The 22,445-nt window shown below is 44.4% G+C and overlaps 1 long non-coding RNA gene across 1 annotated transcript; it reads left to right on the top strand.

Moving 5' to 3' along the window:
• The first annotated feature begins 11,791 nt into the window (after nt 1-11,791).
• On the top strand, nt 11,792-17,543 carry LOC122225545. Its single transcript, XR_006205236.1, has 2 exons — nt 11,792-11,884; nt 16,482-17,543. It is a non-coding gene; the product is annotated as an uncharacterized LOC122225545 (long non-coding RNA).
• The last annotated feature ends 4,902 nt before the right edge of the window (nt 17,544-22,445 follow it).

Raw genomic sequence — 22,445 nt, 5'->3', positions numbered from 1 at the left:
AAGTCGGACGCTTAACCGACTGAGCCACCCAGGCGCCCCTCTTCTGACATATTAAACACATAAGTGATTGGAAGTGTTCTAGTCCTTACTCCAATGATTCCGTTTTGTTTGGGAGAGGAGTCTTTTTCATTCCATGGCTTCTAATTTCATCCACCCTCCTTATATTTGCTCCTTCAATATTCTCTTTTTTCTGAGCATGCTGTTACGGGATTGCTCTGTTGTTTTGGAAGAGTACCTCTAGCTCCCTGCGTCCTACCTCCTGTTTCCTGCCTCCCAGTTGATCAAGATTAGTTTTAGGGAGAGGAGCTGAGTAGGGCAGGAACTGTAGTGGAAAGAAGCCCCGTTCTTTTCCATTCACACCGTGTGTGTGTGTGTGTGTGTGTGTGTGTGTGTGTGAGAGAGAGAGAGAGAGAGAGAGAGAGAGAGAGAGAAAGACACAGAGAGACAGAAAGAGACAGAGATTCAGGGATGCCAAGAGTAGCCATGAGGGAAACACAGCTAATAAACCAGGAGATGGTGATTACTGGCAGTATTAAATGACACCCCAGAGAGAGCTGGTGCCTAGGGCCCCTGGCTTCTCCTCCCAAAATCTCCCAGAAGGAGGTGGAAGGAGGAGTAAGAGGGAAAGGGAAATGGAGAGAACACCAGAGACAGGTCTGGACTTACAGGGCTCTGGGGTGAGCTAGCTAGACTGGCTCAGTGGACACAAGGAGAGTTAACCCTTTCACTGCCCTCAAGTCAGTGATCCAATCTCCACCCGCCACTGCCTTGGGGCCTGTCTTCAGCCTCTCTGGGAGGAGAGGTTCCCAGGGAAAGCTGGAGTCTAAAAGCGGGAGGTGTGGCTGGGCACAAGCTGTGAGCTGGGAGGCGGGACTCCTCTGATCTAGCCATTCTATTCCGGCCTTGTTAGATCCTCGCCCTCACAACACCTATTTCCCCTTGGGAGGTTCCCCTGTGGAGAGCCCCATTCAGACAGGCTGAGGGGGAACTGGGCTCAGGGAGCTGAATGAAGCCCAGAGACTTGGTGGGGGGGGGGGGGTGTTGCAGGGTTGGCCTCTACTGTGGGTCACTGGGGAACACTTGGCCCTTGGTCCAGAGAGGGGCACTGGATGCTTGTCTTTCCTCTTGGTAGGCCCAGACTTTCTTCACATCTCTAGATTGAGTCCTATCCCTCCTCTGACCCTGAGTTTCTCCCTTAGTGTGGATACCCTCTGTCAGGGTATCTGCCAGCCTCACCCCACAGCTGATGAGAAGGTGTCTGTGTGTCCAAGACCAGAGCTTTGAGGATTCAGAGCATGAGGGTAATCTTCTGGGGGCGGCATGTGGGGCTCCATGTCCCTTCTCCCTGCCTCCACAGGCGGGAAGGTCAGGGAGACTCCCTTGAGCACAGAGCTCTGCCCAGCCCACACCTCTTGGGGCAGGGCAGGGCGGGAGCCATCTGGGTTAATGAGGTGCTAGCAGGTGCATCCTCATTAGTCCAGGGTCAGGGAGAGGAGGGGAACCTGAGGGCTTGAGCTGGGAGGTGCCGGGGCATGTGAGGCAGCTGAAACCAGGAGGCCAGGCCACTGGGCACAGCTGCCAGTGCCGCAGACCAGGACTGATGCCCTCCTCCCCTTTCCTGCTTCCCTTCTCCCTCCCTCCCAGCCTTCCTTCCACACTTACTGACAGTGTTCGTCTGTGCAAGAAGGTACTGGGAGTGTATAGAGCAATATATTCCCAGTATGAGGATTAGTCCTATTCCTAGTGCAAGAGACAGTCCCTGGCCTCCAGGCGGCTACAGATAAGGGAGAGACGGATGGATGGTGAACAGAACACTGATCTATACGTCATACATATAACGAATGAGCCAAGAGCCACGGGAGCTCTTTGGGGGGACTAATAGCTACATGAAGGAGCCAGGGAAGCTGCATAGAGGAGGTGAGCTTTGTACTGGGACTTTAAGGATAAGTAGGAGTTTGCAGCGCAGAAAAGGAGGAAAGGGCATTTCTGGAGGAGGGAACAGCGTCGACAAAGACCCAGAGAAGTGGAGAAGCATGTTTAAAAGAAAGGGGGGGGAGCACCTGGGTGGTTCCATCAGTGAAGCTCCTTCAACTCAGGTCATGATCTCACGGTCCTGATCTCATGGTCCTGAGTTCGAGCCCTGCATTGGGCTTATTGGGCTCATGGGGCTTGCAATGCCTGATGTGGGGCTCAAACTCCCACGACCATGAGATCATGACCTGAGCTGAAATCAAGAGCCAGATGCTTAACCCACTGGGCCACCCAGGCGCCCCTAACAGATACCACTCTTATTCTGCCCAATACTGTCACTATTGGATATGCTCATGTCCCTCACTAGACTCCAAGCTCATTGAGAGCTGGCCCCAGCCTAGGGCCTGGCACAGGACTGGCATCCAGTATCTGTGGGGTTGAACTGCATTGATTCTCTAGAGGATCCAGATGGAATCGAGTTGTGGGTAGACTCGCCTACTGTCATCTCTCTACCTCTGCTCAAAGGAACCACCTTTGTTTTTTAAATAACTGGGATTCTGTCCTAACTTCAGTTTGGCATTCCTGCTCCATGACTGTAGCTTCAGCATTTCCTCGCTGCTTCTTCTAAAGGTTTCTGTCTCATTAGGACAAACATACCATGTAAGTTTCACCTTGCACATCACTCCTGATGGGTTAGTACTGGCCGCCCTAGCATATTATGCCAAGAAGGATTCTGTGGATGATGAGGACTCAGAAGAAAGAGCCCTATGATGGCTTAGCAACATTTGCCATGTGAGGATGCACGGCTCCCTCTGCCTTCTGTTTATCAGATACTTTTCTTACATGAAGCCCAGACTGGGGCACTGTGAGAGTCTGGAGCCTTTCCCTCTGGTGGAAGCCGAGGGAGGAGAGGGAGCAGAAGAGGAGCTGAGGGCTCCAAAGGTATGTTTATCTTCTTGAAGTTTCCTAGAGCAGTCAAGGGTCTGTGCTCTTAGTGTGCCCTCTCCTGCGCTTGACGTGATCAGTCCCCAGAGCTGGCTGTGGACTCTTAGCAAGACCAATAGGGCCTCGTGGCTCGGGATGCCCAGCAGGTTCCTCAGCAGGTGAACCTAAGGCAATGGCCCTGAGTTCCCCATGTGTGGGAATGTTCCCAATTCCTCTCTCCTCCTAGGCAGCTGAGGCTTCAAGAATGACAACAATGTATCAACATGTAGAGATATTTTATTTCTCCTCTATCTTTGCTGCATTGCACCTGGGGGCCATGGTCTCCTCTAGTGGCATCCCCCCGAAATGCTATGAGATTTGACTTGGCTTCTGGGGCCAGGAGTGGACAGGCCCCCAAGCCCCGCCCTTTTCCACTTGAATAGGACCCATGTGGTCTTGCAATCCAACAGTCCTCCTCATGCAAGAACACTGGCTAATGACCTTGACAGATAGCCCCATTATCAGTCTCTACCTGATAACCTCCAGTAATGCTGCTTCTAGATTCTGTGCCTTTGTTCAAGTGGTTTTGATTAGTGGAGGTGTGCTCACTTCCTCCAAGCCCCCTTCCTCCCAGGAATCACCTGATTTCCTCCCTCAGGTCTATACTGACAGTGGGTCTCCACCTCTTCGGCCCAGGGTAACTCAAAAGTACTTGTAATTGTGAAATTTAAGGCTCTCATTGGTCTTTGCAAATGCTCTCCACATTAGAACAGCCTGGCTCCCTGCCATAGTCAGTTTCTAGCTCTGTGACCCTCATTGCTTCGTCCAAGGTTACAGCCAGTCCTTGCTCTTGGACCGTATATTTTGAGGCTTATTTGCCCAGGATGGCTGACTGTCTCGTCCCATATCATTATTTTACATGTTGCCCAGTCCAGGAAGATGGGCAGATATTTTACTCTTTGAGTAGAGGCCAGCACCACAGTCCTAAATCATTAGTTCTAATTTAAGTTGACAACCTGATTTTCAGGAAGTTCTTTCTCATCTCTGACCCAAATACCTCCAGCTCAAGCTGAAGATAATTTCCTCATACTTTGGGAACTATCCTTCTCTGTATCATGAACCCCTTTTTGGATAATTGAGCCACAATCTGGGTCATCTCAGAGACCATCCTTTAGAGACCTTAATTCTCAGTTTGGGTTCGTGTGGACAGGCACATAGGTCTGAGGCACCTAGGTCTGGTGCCAGGCACTGTGCTGGATGCCCAGTGTAGTTGATTGATCAACATTCTCTTACTACAACCCAGTGGAAACAGGTACTACTGGTATTATCCCATTTGATAGATGCAAGGTTGAGTCTTGGAGGTAAAGTAACTTGGCTAAGGTCACAAAGCCAGCACACGGAACACTTGGGATCCAATCCCCACATCTAACAAGGCTTTAGAGCCGGGAATCGGTCCAACCACTAGCCTCCGAACAGGAGATCTTTGTGAGCATTTAGGACAGATACCTTCCTCTGACCTGGCTCCCATTTTACATTGGTCCCCACCCTAGTCTTGCATTAATCCTTTCTATCTGCCTAAATGACCTTCGGTCATAGCCCTACACCTGCCTTAATGGTCTTTGTTCCCTGTCAGTGTCTTTGTTCAAAGGCAAGCCCTTCACAAAGGCTTCTGGGGCAAGAGGACTTGACTTTTCTAGGTCTCCATCCTTATATGTAAAATGAGGATAATAATATTAAATTTTAGGATCATTATAATAATAACAGCTAACATTTTAATAAAGCAATTACTATAAGCAGGCATAATTAAGCACTTGACATGTTTCACTTTATTTAATCTTTACAAAAACTCTATAAGTTAGATATTATCCTCCTAGGACACATGAAGAAACAGGCTAAGAGAGGTTATGTAACACACTTCAGATGACTAAGTTAGCAAGAAGAAAAGCCAGGATTTGCTCTCATGTTTTTGCCTCACACCGAAGCTGGCACTTTTAGCCCCTGTCCTATGGGAAAATAAATGGGCTGCTCTGTGTATGTAGCTTGCCATGTGACAAGATAAACAAGGAAAATGGACTGTCTTGTTTCAACCCTGAAGGTCACCTCAGCATTCAAAGGAACAGAAATCTAACCCCCGAAGCCTTGAGAAGTAACCTTGGTCTTTGCTAACGGCTGTTGACCTGGAGCCTAGGGTCTTGCAGCCTACCACATGGCAACAATTCCTTAAAAAAAGGTCTTTGCACATCATTCCCTGTCCCCCAAAGATCCCTTCTCATCTGTTCAAACCTCTCCCCCGCCCCAGCTCCATTCCTTTTCCTTTATAAAGCCATCCATTGTCACCTTCCCTTGTGCAGCTCGGTCCACCCTTCCGCTCAATAAAACCAAAGATTTTTCTGAAAACCTACCATTCTCAAAAGGGGGTAGTAAACCCATATACAAATTGAATAGGATTGTCCTTGGCATGCTGGGCACTGAATGCGTGTCCAGGGGAGGTGGAAGGAAACCCTAAGTGGCTGAGGACACAATGAAAAGGGGATTTAGAAATTGACTTTCTTCCTAGGTCCCTCATTCCACCCCTTTTCTTTCCCCTCCTTCGGTACCTGGGGGAGTGGAGAGGAAATAGAATTATCCCACTCTCCTTACTCATCATTTGACTCAATGTTGCATGTTGTGCAAGACCCAGATGAACCCCCCACCCGACCTTCCCCACCTCTCCAGTCCACAGTACCCTTTCCTACCTTTGATTCCTGTTGCTTTCATTCCCTTACCATTTGTCTTGGTTTCAGTGTCATCAACCTTTCCACGGTGGTGTCTCATCTCCTAAACTAGGCTGTAAGTTCCTTGAAAGTAGGACCTTGCCTCTCCGTTGAGCGCAGCAACATGCTGGGCACACACAGTGATGGAACTTGAAAAAGATATTGTCAAAGATTTGCTAGGGAGGTGGCTGTGAAATACTGGTTAAAAGAGATCTCTGAAGTTTGCATCGTGGCTCCATCACTGTGGATCGTCCCTGGGTTTTTATGCCTCTGTGGCTCTCTGTCATCTGAGAGCACATTGCCACACTCCCTCTGGGCTTGGCCTGGTGATTTGCTTTGGCCAATAGAGTGGCAGAAGTGACGACTTACTGGTTTCCAGTCTTGGGCCTCAAAAGGCTTTGTGTGCTTTCATTCTCTCGGACCCTTCCCACCATCATGAGAACAAGCTCAGGGTAGCTTTCTGGAAGACGAGAGACCATGCAGAGGAGACCCAAGTCATCTCAGCTGAGGCTGGTCAGGCAGAATATATTGACCCATGGCCACAAATGCATGAGTGAGCCCAGCTGAGGTGAGCCTTGCCTGGCCCAAATCAGCAGAACCTCCTAGCTGACCAATAGACTCACTCGCAAAAGTAATTATTATTAGCCTGTTAGTAGAGGTTTTGTGGATGTTTGTTATGCAGCATCAATGTGGCAATAGCAAGCTGACACAACCACTTACTGGCTCTGTGACCTGGGGCAAGCTATTTAATCTCCATGTGCCTCAACTTCCTTATCTGTAAGATGGGGATGCAGCAGAGTTTTCCCTTCCATGGATTGCTTCAGATGAAGAGCTGCATTACTTACTCAAGTGTCTGCCCCTTCCCCTGGGGCAGCCTATGTCTGATAACCGGCTGATGTGGAAGTATAAAGTTCTGGCCCCCTTGTTCCGATTTGGGACAACCTGCCTGGCCATCCCAGCTCCAGAGGTGTCTGTGGGATCAACTAAGGCTTTTGTTGCAATTGTGTCATTGCCCTACCTCTCCCTCTGCCCAGTCCTGCTTCATTTGCCCTCTGCAAGGGTTGAAGCCAAGAGTGCTTCCAATAAACTTCATCTATTCATAGCTTCATCTTAGAGGCTGATTTCCCGGAGCTCACCAATGACAGAGGCTGCAAGTGACCACGTAGTGAGTTCTGGCCAATGGGTGAAAGCAAAACATGGCAGTTTTCTGAGATGTTCTTAAGACTGCTATCTTCAAACTTTGTACTCGTTACCACTACCAAAACAATTTTGGACAACTATATACATCCTTGCATAGTTTTTAGGTCTAAACTTTTTCCTTATGTTAAAAATTTTTTGGGGGCGCCTTGGTGGCTTGGTCGGTTAAGCGTCTGACTTCGGCTCAGGTCATGATCTCACAGTCCGTGAGTTCGAGCCCCGCGTTGGGCTCTGTGCTGACAGCTCAGAGCCTGGAGCCTGTTTCGGATTCTGTGTTTCCCTCGCTCTCTGCCCCTCCCCTGTTCATGCTCTGTCTCTCTCTGTCTCAAAAATAAATAAATGTTAAAAAAAAAATTAAAAAAAAATTTTTAAATGTTTTTATTCATTTTTGAGAGACAAAGAGATATAGAGTGCTAACAGGGGAGGGGCAGAGAGAGAGAGAGGGAGACACAGAATCTGAAGCAGGCTCCAGGCTCTGAGCTGTCAGCACAGAGCCTGGCACAGGGCTTGAACCCATGAACTGTGAGATCATGACCTGAGCTGAAGTTGGACGCTTAACCAACTGAGCCACCCAGGCGTCCCTTCCTTATAGTTTTAAATGTAATTTTTAGCATATTATATTAACATTAAAAAATTCTTCATTTTTTACTTAACTTAGAGAATTCTAAAATCAAAAAATTTTTTAATGTTTATTTTATTTTTGAGAAAGAGAGAGAGACAGAGCATGAGCAGGGGAGGGGCAGAGAGAGAGAGAGATAGAGAGAGAGAGAATCCAAAGCAGGCTCCAGGCTCCGAGGTGTCAGCACAGAGCCCCATGTGGGGCTCGAACCCACGAACCGTGAGATCATGACCTGAGCCGAAGTCAGATGCTTAACTGACTGAGCCACCCAGGCACCCCCTAAAATTTTTTAAAAGTTGCAAAATGATATGATAACTTCTTGTATACGCTTTCCTTGGATTCATCAATTATCAACATTTTGCCCTGTTTGCTCTCTGCCATACTCTACACATCGTTAGAATCATTAGTACAAACTTGATCAAAGCAGAAATATATTTCAAATACACATCACACTTAAAAATTTGTTGGACTTGTACTTCCCCAGAGGGATGTCCAGAGCTTTCCCTGACCTTAAATTTTTTCAGAGAGGCAGCCTCATGCAGTTTAGCTCATGAATGTAGTCAGCAGCCTGGATTAGAAGCCTGGTTCTGTCACTTATTAGCTGTCTGGCCTTGGGTAAGTTATTGAATCTCTCTGTGCTTCAATATCTCCATAATAGTAATACCTATCTCATATGGTTGTGAGAAGGACCCAATGAGTTAATATCATAAGGTGCTTAGAACTTTACCGGATACATTGTAAGTGCAATTTATGTTTATGATATAGATAAAATGCACCAATGGACAAATAATTATTTATTGCTAGAATAATTAGAGTTAAGAACAGATTAACATGAAGAAGAAAATATGTATTACCAGTAAATTGGAAGCTTACAAAAATAATGATTGTTGTTGAATACGTTATTTATAGGAGATCACATCACAGATGTTATTAAATTAATCTAACAAAAACATGGTAGGAATAAAGGGTCCCAGAAGTGACTGATAATTTATAGCAAGCAGGAGACATGTACACAAATTAAAAAAAAGAAAAGAAAAGAAAAAGAATATGACTTTTCATTATCCAATAATTTGGGGGGCAAAAGTTAATGAAAATTTTTTTTGTACAAGTCAGTAAATGTTTACAAAAATATGAAACACTAGGGGCGCCTGGGTGGTTCAGTCGATTAAGAGTCCAATTTCAGCTCAGGTCATGATCTGACGGTTCGATGAGTTCTAGCCCCACGTCAGGTTCTGTGCTGACAGCTTGGAGCCTGGAGCCTGCTTCAGATTCTGTGTCTCCCTTTCTCTGCCCCTCCCCTGCTCATTCTCTGTCCCTCTCTCTCTCAAAAATAAATAAACATTAAAAAATATTTTAAAAATATGTGGAACACTTAAAGTGCCTCTGATACATGTTCTTTTTCTTTAAAGCTGTCATGTTCATCTGTTGAAAGTAAATGTGAAACTTTTCACTTCCTCCTCCTTGAAGTCATGCAAATGTGCAAAGGAGAACAGACCCAGACAGGATGGCTGAGGACGCTGGCCACACTCTTTCTAACTGCTGACTGCACATTGAGGGCACTGAGTAAGCTTCCTAGTGGGTCGACATTGCCCAGATCCTTTTTGGGAATCACGAATAGTTTTCAGATGGATAGATAAGGCATGGAGCTCTGTCATGAGTTTGTCACCTGCATGATATGATACCTTTAGTATTTCATTTCTTTGTGTCCAAGGGATTCTCCCTCGGGACATGGGCATTCTTGAACAATTTGGGGGGCATGGAAATTAACACCACCTTTCTGCTGCTCCACTCTATGCTATATCTGAATCCAGAACATCCCAACATGAACCATAATATCTTCCTTCTTTTTCTTTAAGTAGGTTCCACACCCAGCATGGAGCCCAATGCTGGGCTTGAACTCACGATTCTGAGATCAAGACCTGAACTGAAGTCAAGGGTGGGATGCTTAACTGACTGAGTCATCAAGGTACCCCATAATATCTTTCTTCTTTTAATGTTTATTAATTTTTGAGAGAGAGAGAGAGAGAGAGAGAGAGAGAGAAAGAGCGGGGGAGGGGCAGAGAGAGAGGGGGACAAGAGAATCTGAAACAGGCTCTGCACTGAAAGCAGCAAGCCCAATGTGGGGCCTGAAACATGTGAGACCTATCACAGGTTTGTGGTGATTTGATTACAGGGAGTCTCACCCTATTTCGGCATTTTTTTTGTTTGGGGCCACAAAACTTTTACACTCTAAGCATTAGATCTTAAATTCAGGAGGGATGACAGCCTCAGGCTGAAGTGTTTGACACCTTTTTCCTCTTTTAGACAAAATTATTTTTAGCAGTAACCCTGAAATGAAGTAATTACATTTCATGCCTGCTCTTACTAGACAAAAGGGGTCCAACTTGGAATCTGCCCTCCTTTTCAGTTTGAATTTTTAAACACAAATAAAAAATCCAAGGAAACAGGTAAAATAACTCAATTTATTCCTTTTGTCTTTACATCCTTAGCGCTGTCATTGTTTCCTTTGAATCTCCTGTTTAAACCAGAGATAAGTAGTGTGCCCAGATGGATGGGCTGACCTAGCATGAAGGGCCATCCCACTGGAAAGGGGCATGCGTGGCTGAATTGGAAGTCGAGGGGACCACCGTGTAACTGGAGTTTCCGGAATGAAATTCTCTGTAGAAGATAATGTTTCTTCTTATTTTTTGCAAGTTTATTTATTTATTTTGAGAGAGAGAGGGAGGGAGAGAGAGAGTGCGGGAGTACAGTGGGGGAGGGGCAGAGAGAGAGAGGGAGAGAGAATCTTAAGCAGGCTTCACGCCCAGCATGGAGCCTGACGTGGGCCTCGATCTCACAAACCATGAGCCAAAATCAAGAGTTGGATACTTAAGCAACTGAGCCACCCAAGTGCCCTGAATATAATGTTTCTTAAAGATATGCTATGAAAATATGCTAATATCTATTATTGAAAGCCAATGGCAACCACAGCATTAGTTTAGATTTATTTGTTTATTATTATTTTTTTAATGTTTATTTATTTTTGAGAGAGACAGAGACAGAATGTGAGTGGGTTAGGGGCAGAGAGAGAAGGTGACACAGAATCCGAAGCAGGCTCCAGGCTCTGAGCTGTCAGCACAGAGCCCGACATGGGGCTCAAACTCACGAGCTGTGGGATCATGACCTGAGCCGAAGTCAGATGCTCAACCAACTGAGCCACCCAGGCGCCCCTAGATTTAGAACTTAGACCAACAAGATATATTTTCGGGAAGGAATATTTTGTTACTGATGTCGTCTAGAATTGCTGGTTGAGGTGATAATAAAGAGCAGCTGGCTTTTGGTTGATTACTGTTTTAAAATTCTCGATAGACAGTGCACCCCTTTGCCTCCCCTTGGTGGCAGGGTGACAGTTTCCACTACCCTGCTTTTGTGCGCAGTTGATGAGAGGTCTACCTTTCGTTTATAAAGTGGCAAAACAGTGCCTCATGCCAACAGGCAGGTGGGACAAGAGAATTGGCAGAGGCCTTGACTGTAGGCAGAAATATCTCAGGAAGAAGGTGACAGAATATGAGCTGGTGGAAATGAATTGCCCTTCCAATGGTGCTGAGTACCTGTTGGCAGATTTAATGACCTCTGTTTTACACAGCTGCCAACACAAGCCCTTGGCCCCCTTTTCCTTGTCTCTGTCTCTATCCTGCAATCCCGATGCAGATACTGCCCTCCTTGACCATGAGGCAGAGGGACTGACCTGTAGGGCTGGCAGAGTGGGAAGCAGCCTGGGACCCCAGGACTCCATTAAGAGCCCTCATATCTCCAGACTTTACTCAAGTGAGAGATAAATGAGATTCCATGCTTTCTGGGGTTTCTAGCACTTCCAGGGGTCAGGAAAGGCCCTGACATTTAAGGGACCTAATATTTAAAGGATGAATGGGTGTTTTTGGAGTAAAAAAGAAGAGTGAAGAGAATTTCCAGGAGTAGGAAGTTCATGTAGGAAAGTCAGGAGCCTAGAGACAGCATGGCGAATTTAAGGAATGGAAAGGAGCTCAAGGTGGGGAAACTCAAAGTTCAAGGGGATTTGGGGGGTCTTGAGAAGGAACTCCGGAAGAATGGCAAATGATTTGTCTGTGTTTGTTAGCCTCACCTAACATCCCAGTTGGGGAGCTCTGCTGTTCTAGGAGGTTCTCAGAGGCCAAACCGAGAAATCCAGGGCCCTGCCCTCCCAGGGTTGCCCCAGGCAACTTCTATTAGTAAAGAATCCTGTTTATTACCATGTGACTCACAGGCACCTGTGGTTTCCATGGTTGCCACCCACAATGAAGCATAAGTCCATTCCTAGAGGGTGGGGTTTGCTGGTGGGGCTGTTCTCTCCCTTGTCTGGTTCAGCACCCCAGCAGAGCTGCCCAGCATATAGTAGAGGAGATCGGTGGGGGGACTCTTGGGGGTGAGTTCTTTGGGAGGGGATGAGAGAGAGGCTGGGGCACGGGGCTGAGTGGGGTTAAGGAACTGAGTGGGGTTACCGTGTGTAATGGAGAACTGTGCAGCCCCTACTCTCTCCAAATACAGGAGGATCCCAGGAGATGGAGAGACAGGGAACCTTGGGACACGGAAGGGTTAGAGCAGGATTTGGGAGACCTGGCCGACTTCTTCACCAGGGACAAGCAGGGTTTGTTCCCCATTGTGGTGGTAGGAATGATAGGCCAAGTATACAAATGCAAAGCCAGGGGGATTGGGCTGTTTGACAACTGGTGGGGTTGTACAGGAAGGAACCAGAAGAAGAGGAAGCTAAAATATAGACAGCATTTTAAAAATTCATTAACTAATTAATTTTTAAAGTTTATTTATTTTGAGAGAGAGAGAGGATCCCAAGCAGGTTCTGCACTGTCCATCACGGGGCTCGATCCCATGAACTGTGAGATCATGACCTAAGCAGAAATCAAGAGTCGGACGCTTAACTGATTGAGCCACCCAGGCACCCCATATGGCATTTAGGAAAAATGATTTCATCTCCTACATTTGCACAGTCTCACAGGTTACAAAGCATTTGAGCATCCATTGTCTCATTTGCTTTTCACAGAAGCCCTGGGGAGAAATCAGAACAAAAAAATACCAATGTACTCTAAACTGGGGAGACTGGGGTTTATAGAAGTTATTTAACATACCCAAGGTCAAAACCAGGACTAGAATCTAGCCCTCCTTGCTCCCTGTCCTGTTCTTTGTATTAAATCTGTGTTTCTTAAACTTTGGTACCCATAGCATTTTAATGGATGTCTGGTACATAAAAAGTTCCTAAATTTAAAAAAATGTTTATTTATTTTGAGAGAGAGAGACCGCACAAGCAGGAGAGAGGCAAAGAGAGAGACATAGAATGAGAAGCAGTCTCCAGGATCTGAGCCCCCAGAGCCCAACGCGAGGCTCAAACCCATGAACTATATCACAATCTGAGCCGAAGTCAGATGCTTAACCGACTGAGCCACGAGGCACCCCATTTTGATAAATTTTAAAAATTATCACAATTTTTAAAATAGTGTAATAAAACATGTAAAAGTAACAACAATGGCTTTGTTTTAAATCAATGAGAATGATATGTTTGTAATCTTCACTAAGGTATTTGTATTCAGCTCGATATCAGATAGTTTGAGCCATAGCTTGGATCCCATAACCAGCAGGGCTGTTTTTTTTTTTTTTTTTTTTTTTTTTAAACGTTTCTACTAAGTTAAGAAAATTGAAGGAATGGCATAAGGTGCTTCATCAGCCAGTCCTGGGTAAGCCGATTAAACTTGGACTCAGAACTGTGGAGAGCATTCTTAGTGACAATTGTTTGCAAACTACCAGGACCTAGGTCTATAAGCACATGACGCACAAAAGTTGGAATATTAACTATTGTAACCTAGGAGGTGGGGGCAAATGGATTTCTTATCCAATCCTCAGCTTTGTTCAGCTTTGGAAAGCACTTCTTGTTATGACGTGGAAGTTCAAGTGTGTGTGTGTGTGTGTGCGTGTGCGTGTGTGTGTGTGTGTGTGTGTGTGTGTGGTAAAATACATAACACAGACCTTTCCGTTTCATCAAAGTGGTTTTAAATATGCCCAATAACGTGTTTTTTTTTATTTCTTTCTTAAATAAATCAAATATGGGACGCCTTGGTGGGTCAGTCAGTTAAGCGTCTGACTTTGGCTCAGGTCATGATCTCACAGTTTGTGAGTTTGAGCCCCACGTCGGGCTCTGTGCTGACCGCTCAGAGCCTGGAGCCTGCTTCAGATTCTGTGTCTCCCTCTCTCTCTGCACACCCCCTCCCGGCTCATGCTCTGTGTCTTTCTGTCTCTCAAAAATGAATAAATGTAAAAAAATTTTTTTTAAAAATCAAATGTTAGAAAATAGTAAAACTTTGATGCTGCCATAGTTCTAGTTTTGAGAAATCCCCATATTGTATTCCCAACATTAAAATTGTGAAATTTCACTCAGAACCTGAGTTCTGAGTTTCTGACATATTGCTAAGGTATGTGAGTAGACCATTTGCAGTTGGAGAGATGTTCTTTGTTGACATTATCAACGTCATGAAGTGTCACCGCGCATTTCAAAAACTCATATAGTGAAAAGGAAGAAGTAGAACTATCTTTGTTTATCTTTATAGTAAAACTACTATATATAAAAAGACATGATCTTTTATCTAGAAGACCCTAAAGAATTTACAAAACACCAATTAGAACTAATAAATAAGTTCAGCAAAGTTGCAGGATACAGGATCAATATACAAAAAACAATTGTGTTCATACACTAGCAATAAACAATTTGAAAATGAAGTTAAGAAAATTCCATTTATAATAGCATCAAAAATAATAAAATCCTGGGGCACCTGGGTAGGTTGGTCCTGGGTAGCGACCAACTCTTGATCTCGGCTCAGGTCATGATCTCATGGTTTCATGGGTTTGAGCCCCACATCGGGCTCTGTGCTGACCATGTATGGAAACTGCTTGAGATTCTCTCTCTCTCTCTCTCTCTCTCTCTCTCTCTCTCTCCCCACTCTGCCCCTCCCCTGGTCTCTCATTCTCTCTGTCTCTCTTAAAAAAATACTTAGGGATAAACTTAACCAAAAAAGTACAAGACTTGTACACTCTGAATCATTGTTAAAATAAGTTAGAGATGGTCTACGTAAATCTAACCACATCCTGTGTTCAGTGTCTGGAGAGTTTAGTATTGTTAAGATGGCAATACTTGCCAAATTGATCTCCAGACTCAGTGCAATCCCTGTCAAAACTGCTTTTTTTTTTCCAGAAATGGGTAAGCTGATCCTAAATTTCAAATAAAGCAAGGGACCAAGAATAACCTGTAAAACAGTCTTAAGACAGGACAAAGCGGAAAGACTCACACTTCTCAATTTCAAAATTTGCTACAAAGTTACAGTAATCAAAATAGTGTGGTACTGGTGTAAGGAGACCTATAGACCCATGGAGTAGAATTGAGAGTCTAAAAACAAACTCATATACTTATGGTCAGTTGATTTTTGACAAAGGTGCCAAGACAGCTCAATGGGGAAATTTTTTTTTCAACAAATGATGCTGGGACAAGTGGACATCCACATGCAAAAGAATGAATTTGGACTTCTATCTTATGTCATCTACAAATCTTAACTCAAAATAGTTCAAAGATCTAAATAAAAGAACAGAAAGTAGACAACTTTTAGAAGGAAACACAGGTGAAACTCCACATGGTTTCAGATTAGGCAATGATTTCCTAGAACACCAAAAGCACAAATAAAGAAAAAAATATATCAATGCGACTTTATCAAAATTAAAAATTTTTGTGGGTTTAGGGTGCCTGGGTGGCTCAGTTGGTTGACCGTCTGACTCTCAATTTTGGCTCAGGTCATAATCCCAGGGTCGTGGGTTCAAGCTCCATGTTGGGCTCTGAGCTGAGCATGAAGCCTGCTTAAGATTCTCTCTCTCAATCTCTCTCTCTCTCTCTCCCCCTCCGCTCCTCCCCCACCCTAAAATTAAAAAAAAAAATGTGTGTGTGTCAAAGGACACTAACAAGAAAGTGAAAAGACAATAGAATTAGAGCAAATATATGCAAATCATATATCTGATAAGGGTCTAGTATCCAGAATATATAAAAAACTCTTACAGCTCAGCAATAAAAAGAAAACCCAAGTAAAAAATGGGCAAGAGATTTGAATAAGCATTTCTCCAAAGATATACAAGAGGCCAATAAACACATGAAAAAATGCTCAATGTCATTAGTTATTAGGAAAATGCAAATCAAAACCTCGAGACACCACCTCACACCCACTAGAATAGTTATAATAATAATAGTAATTACAAAAAGGAAAATAACAAGTGCTAGTGAGAAGGTAGAGGAATCGGAACCCTCTTACACTGCTATTGGGAATGTAAATTGGTTCAGCAGCTGTGGAAAACAGTTTGGCAATTCTTCAAAAGTTTATAGAATCACCGTATGACCCTGTGATTCCATTCCTGGGTATACGCCTAGAAGAATTGATAACACGTTCACACAAAAACTCGTACATGAATGTTCAGAGCAGCATTACTCACAATAGCCAAAGAAGTAGAACCAATACACTGTTCATCAGGTGATTAATAGACAAAATGTGATATAGCCATGTGATGGAATATTATGCAGCCATACAAAGGATTGCAGTATTGAGGCCAGCTACAACATGGGAGAACCTGGAAAACATGATGCTAAGAGAAAGAAGCCAACCCTAAAAGACCATGTACCATGTGGTTCCATTGATAGAAAATGTCCAGAATAGGCAAATCCTTAGAGACAGAAAGTAGATCAGCAGTTGCCAAGGGATGGGGGAAGGAAGGAATTTGGACTAACTGCTGATAGGTGTGGGGTTTCTTTTTGAGATGACAGAGTCGTTTGGAATCAGTAATGCTGGTTACATAACATAGTAAATATGCTAAAACCTCTGCGGTATATCCCGTAAAATGGTGAATTTTATGTTACATGAATCATATCTCAATGAAAATGTTAAAACAAAACAAAGCCAATCCATGTGACCACCTTTGCCCTCTAGAGTCAGAGGATCCGCTAGGCGTTGGGAGGAGGAAGCAGTTTCTGGGACGTGCTGCCTATTTCTACGTGAACGTGTTGGAAACAATGTAACCTTGGTGACTGCAATTTGAATCACGGTGAAAATATTTTCTACTTCCTTCAACACTGAATTGGATTCAGGAGGCATATCGAAGGCTGTCAGCGGTTCTCTGTGAATTGAAGTGTTCAAACTAGCATTCGTGTGATGCAAACAATAATCACCTTTATTGAGCACTTTCTGTCTGCTAGACATTGTCCTGAGCACTTCGGATGTATTTCTTCACTAACCTTTACCAGAACTGTATGAAACAGGAATTATTATTATGATTACTATCGTAACCATTCCCCCTTTTTAGAGGGAAAGAACCCGAAGCACGGAGGAGTATAACTTCTTTCATTACGATTTCAACTTCCTGCCTTCTTGCTCCCGAAGTCAGTGCTCCGTCTGTACTAATGCCAATGTGCCTCTTTCATTCACAAAGTGATCTCTGGTAACACAAAATAATTTTTCTCTTGTGGCAGGGAAGTTTAGAGGTAAGGAGAACAAAAATTCATGGACTGTTTTGCCACCATACATCTCGTCTCTATTCTAAAAGCGATGTCACAGTCCGCGTGTCAGGATTTTAGCCAACTCCGCAGAGACATGAATACTAGTGTGCATTCAGGATGGTGACTGCTCTTGTACCCCATTTGCCAGTTATGTGATACCCAACAGTAGTATTTGCTAAAGCTGCTTTCTCTGAGCATTTATGTCATTAACTTCACAACTGGTTTGTCTGTCTTCTCTGTTGTGTGACTTGTACCTGTATTTGCTCTGAGGAGTGAGGACAACTTGGAGTGATGTGCTATATTTTAGGTGCCTTTTTCTGCCTTTGGCACAAAATTAAAATTTTATTCTGGGAAGTGCTAGTGTGTGCTTATTTTGAAAAAAAAAATCATTAGGCTCTAAGTTTTGATGACTTTGAGCCATGATTTGACATTTCACAGCTTGATAAAGCTTTGGGGACAAGGGGTGAATAGTCAATAAAATCTAGTTTCCAGATAATCTTTGTGGTAGCTCCTATCTGCAGTTTCTTTTTTGCTTATTGTGCAAAATAATCACTCTGACATTTTCCTTTGTCTCAGTACGTGTAGACATACTATATTCCCACTGAAATCCTGCTCACTGTTTATGGATGATATTGTTCTGAATTGTCAGATCTATATTACTATCTTCATTGCTACTTTTATGACTCCAGAAAGAACTTTGAACCATTAATGACTTTTTTTTTGTAATTTGGGGATAAAACATAGCACAACAGTCTGAACACATAAAGTACTTTTAAAACCTAAGCAAAAACATGCATGAACTGGTCCCTTGAATGAAAGCAGTCCTGAAATCTTTAGAAATGTAATAATTGCTAACATGAGAGATCTGTGACAGCCATAATCAATGCTGTATTTCAAATTTGTGAAAGATAGGGAACAAAATTGTTTATCACGTTTTCCCCTGAAACTGCCAGTCTACAGTTGATAAAACTGCCCTTGGAAACATTTCACTGCTCCAAGAGATTTTATTTTATTTTTTATTTTATTTATTTATTTATTTATTTATTTAATATGAAATTTATTGTCAAATTGGTTTCCATACAACACCCGGTGCTCATCCCAAAAGGTGCCCTCCTCTATACCCATCACCCACCCTCCCCTCCCTCCCCTCCCTCCCACCCCCCATCAACCCTCAGTTTGTTCTCAGGTTTTTTTTTTTTTAATTTTTTTTTTTTAATGTTTATTTATTTTTGAGACAGAGAGAGACAGAGCATGAACGGGGGAGGGTCAGAGAGAGACAAGGAGACTCAGAATCGGAAGCAGGCTCCAGGCTCTGAGCTGTCAGCACAGAGCCGGACGCAAGGCTCGAACTCACGGAGTGTGAGATCATGACCTGAGCCGAAGTCAGACGCTTAACCAACTGAGCCACCCAGGCGCCCCTGTTCTCAGTTTTTAAGAGTCTCTTATGCTTTGGCTCTCTAAGAGATTTTATTTATTTATTTTTTTAAGAAGCTTTTTTTGTAATGTTTTTATTTATTTTTGAAGGAGAGAGAGAGAGAGCATGAGCGGGGGAGGAGCAGAGAGAGAGGGAGACACAGAATTCGAAGCAGGCTCCAGGCTCTAAGCTGTCAGCACAGAGCCCGATGCGGGGCTCAAAACCGCAAACTGTGAGATCATGACCTGAACTGAAGCCGGATGCTCAACCGACTGAGCCCCCCTCCCTGCCCCCCCACCCCAGGTGCCCCTGCTCCACGAGATTTTAAATTCCAAAGAGATGAGCTGCGGGGTTGGTGATTGAAGGATAAATGGCAAAGGCCCCAGGAAGCATTGAGGGTAGACTCCCAGGGTGGATTCAAGCACCTTCCCAGGAATCATGCATTTCCTCCTCTGGCCTGGGGGGGTCCTTATGCCAGAGTTACAGCCCACCACCAGGGGGCACTGTACAACCAGGGACGCCAGCCATGTTTCTTCTTGGGTCTATTTAGAGTTCTTTGTTTCCTCCAGGTGTTCCTGAACGCTACCCAAGCCTCAGCAATTTAATCATATTCATTTCATTTTTCTCCTTTATATTCAGGGTTCTGAACCTGGGGACTGTGGTCAGGCTTCTGATGGTCAGTGATCATCTAGAATTTATATATAAAATTTGCGTGCCTGTGATGAGCTAGCTGTATTTTTCTAGTTAGAGGAAAGTTTTATAGTTTTAGTCAAACTTTCAAAGGGATCTGTGACGTTCCCCCCACCCCCACCCGGACCCCCCAAAAAGCAATAGTATTCCCTTGAAGGTGTAGAATGTAATGGTGTCAGGTACTAATTTGTTGACATCTACCAGTGGCAAGCACTTAATATAATGTTATTTAACACAATCCTGAAAAACACCTTGTAAGATATCTTCACTTCACAGATAAAGAAACTGAAGTTCAAAAAGGGGAATGTACTTTGTTCCAGGTCACACAGCTGCTTCACGGGGAGGCTGGGATTTAATTCCAGGAGTGGTTGATTCTCACTGCGCTATTGATACTCTGAGCAAAAAGCAAGGGAGACTTACCAGCACACATGCAGGAGGTACTGGCTTATGTCCAGTGGTGTGCTGGGTGCCAGGGACAGAGCCGGGAACCAATAGACTTGCTGCTTGCTGTCCTCAAGCTCAGCTGCTAGTGGTGGTCATGTTCATGGGGAACAGACAGTAAACAAATACGCCTTCAGTTGCACATTAAGAAAAGTGCTGGAAAGGAAATAAATAGGGGACAGCGACATAGAAAAATGGGGAAATCTCCAGGTAGGTTGGCCAGGGAAGGCCTGAGGAAATAGCATGTCAGCTCAGACTAAAGGGTGAAGGAGCCTGCCTTGGGAAGGGGCAGAGACGGAGCCCTCCAGGGAGGGAAGAGCCTGGCCTGGGTGTGCATCTGATGGGTTGCTGGCGTGGCTGAGCAGGGGACCATGAGCAGAGGTGAGGGTGACAGGGAAGCAGAAGTCGTAGTCTCAGAGAAATGAGAGGCCATCGTGGGGTTTAAAACAGGCGAGAAACGCCAGCTAATTTATGTTTTTCTTATTTTACTTTTAATTGTAAAATGAAACACATAAAATAAAATTTACTGTCTTAACCACTTTGTAAGCTTACAGCTCAGTAGTTTAAGTGCATTCAGATTGTGCATTCCATTTCTAGAAGTGTTTTCATTTCGCGAAACTAAAACTCTACACCCATTAAATAACAGGTCTTCTCCCACCTACTTCCCGGCCCCTGGCAATCACCATTCTACTTTCTGTCTCTATCAATTTGACTAGGCTAAGTACCTCCTGTAAGTGGAATCGTACAGGACACAAATATACGGTATTTTCTAGTGACTGGCTTATTTCACTCAGCATTATGTCCTCAGGGTTCATCCATGTTGAGGCATGTGTCAGAATTTCCTTCCATTTTGACGCTGACTAATCATCTTCTGTATGTGTACCACGTTAGGTGTACCTAGTCATCTGTCAGTGGACACTTGTGTGACTTCCACCTTTTGACTAGTGTGAGTAATGCTGCTGTGACCATGAGCGTCCAAATATCTCTTCAAGACCATGCTTTCCGTTGTTTTTCTTTTCTTTTTAATTCATGTGTTAGAAGTGATAATATCTGAGTTTGACACGAATTTCAAAAGATACAAAATCACTGTGTCTGGGGTGGAGGAGCGTTGGAGCCGGTCAAAAGTGCAAGGATGTTATGTGGTCTAGGTTGGCCACGGGTGGCCTGGCCTGTGGTGTGGCCTGCTGATGGAGAACAGTGGACAATATCGGTCCATTCTTAAAGTCCTGGGAGGCCTTCAAGGAGCCACGTCAAATAAGCAGTCTTGTGGGCAGGAGGTGGACTACAGGAGTCGTGGTGACATAGATGATATCTGAGGTTGTGAGGATGGTGAAGATGGCTGAGGCAGAGCGAACTGGAGAAGATGGGGGCCTGGGACCAGACCTGGATGTTCAGTTGGGTAAGAGGAGGAAGCTGAAGAGGAGACAAAGGAGTAGAAGGAGGGGGGAAGCATGGGTCCCAGGGGGTGAGAGGAGGGAGTGATCCACTATGGGGTCGTCAAGGTGACAATGGGAGGGCAGAGGGGCAGCGCCCCCTGGATGTGAACAAGAGTAGTTCCAGCTCAAGCTGGGGGCAGAGGCCAGCAGAAGCAAGAACAGGGGTGCAGGAGTGCAGACAGCAAGGGCAGACAGCTCTATCAAGAAGCTGGGTTCTGAAGATCAACAGAGAAATGGGCAGTCCTGAGCTAGAGGGATGTGGAGAAAGAGCTGGGTTTTTGGTAGTTGTTTGGGCTTTTAAAATGCCTTCCATTATGGAAAACAGTATGGAGGTTCCTCAAAAATTTTAAAATAGAAATAGCGTTGGGATCCAGTAATTCCACTGTTGGGTATTTGCTCAAAGAAAATGAAAACACTAATCAAAAAGATGTAGGCACCCCATGTTTACCGCAGCATTATTTACAATAGCCAAGATAAGGAAGCAACCTAAGTGTCCACCAACAGATGAATGGATAAAGAAGATGTGGTGTGTATATACATACCATGGAATATTACTCAACCATCAAAAGAATGATATCTCGCCATTTGCAACAACATGGATGGACCTAGAGGGTGTTATGCTAACTGAATTAAATCAGAGAAAGACAAATACCATATAATCTCACTTATGTGGAATCTAAAAAACAAATGAACAAATGAACAGAAACAGACTCATAAATACAGAGAACAAACTGGTAGTTGCCAGAAAGGAAGGGGTTAAGAGACACAAACTTGCAATTATAAAATCATGGGGATGAAAAGCATAGGAAATGCAGTCAATATTATCATGATAACTTTGTATGGTGACAGGTGGTAACTATGCTTAATCATGGTGAGCATTTCATAATAGAATTGTGGAATTGCTATGTTGTACACCTGAAACGAATACAATGGTATGCATCAACTGTACCTCAATAAAAATAAAAATAAAGAAAATTAAAGAAAATTTAACTAGAAAGCAAATGCATGTATAAGACCATGGTTGATGTTGAAGGGAATGATGGGGGTGGCAGAGAGAATGAAGACAGCAGCTGTCAGAGTGGGGATAGCAGGAGAAATCAACAAGATGGATCCAGGGTTCCTGTGGATGGCTGGTTTTGGGGAAGAGGGACTCTTCCCCTGTGGTATCAGGAAAGGAAAAGGAGATGGGGTCCGGTGTTGGTGGGTGAATTTGGTCACAGGAGGTTGAGAAAGCTCCTGTCTGCTGGCTCTATGTTCTGAGGAAGTGAGAAAAAAGCTGTCAGGTGAAATTCAGGAGGGTCAGGGCCAGGAGCAGGTTTGAGGGGCAAGGAGAATGTGAGAGGGAGCTTGCTTCAGAAACATCTTAGGATCATTGGCTGCTCCTGGGGCCCCGCTGGAGGGTGGTGGGCAAGAAGTC

Source organism: Panthera leo, chromosome B4 (genome assembly GCF_018350215.1).
Source record: "Panthera leo isolate Ple1 chromosome B4, P.leo_Ple1_pat1.1, whole genome shotgun sequence".
Classification (NCBI taxonomy): Eukaryota; Metazoa; Chordata; class Mammalia; order Carnivora; family Felidae; genus Panthera; species Panthera leo.
Note: the sequence above shows the minus strand (reverse complement) of the source record. Positions and strands in the feature narration are given on the sequence as shown.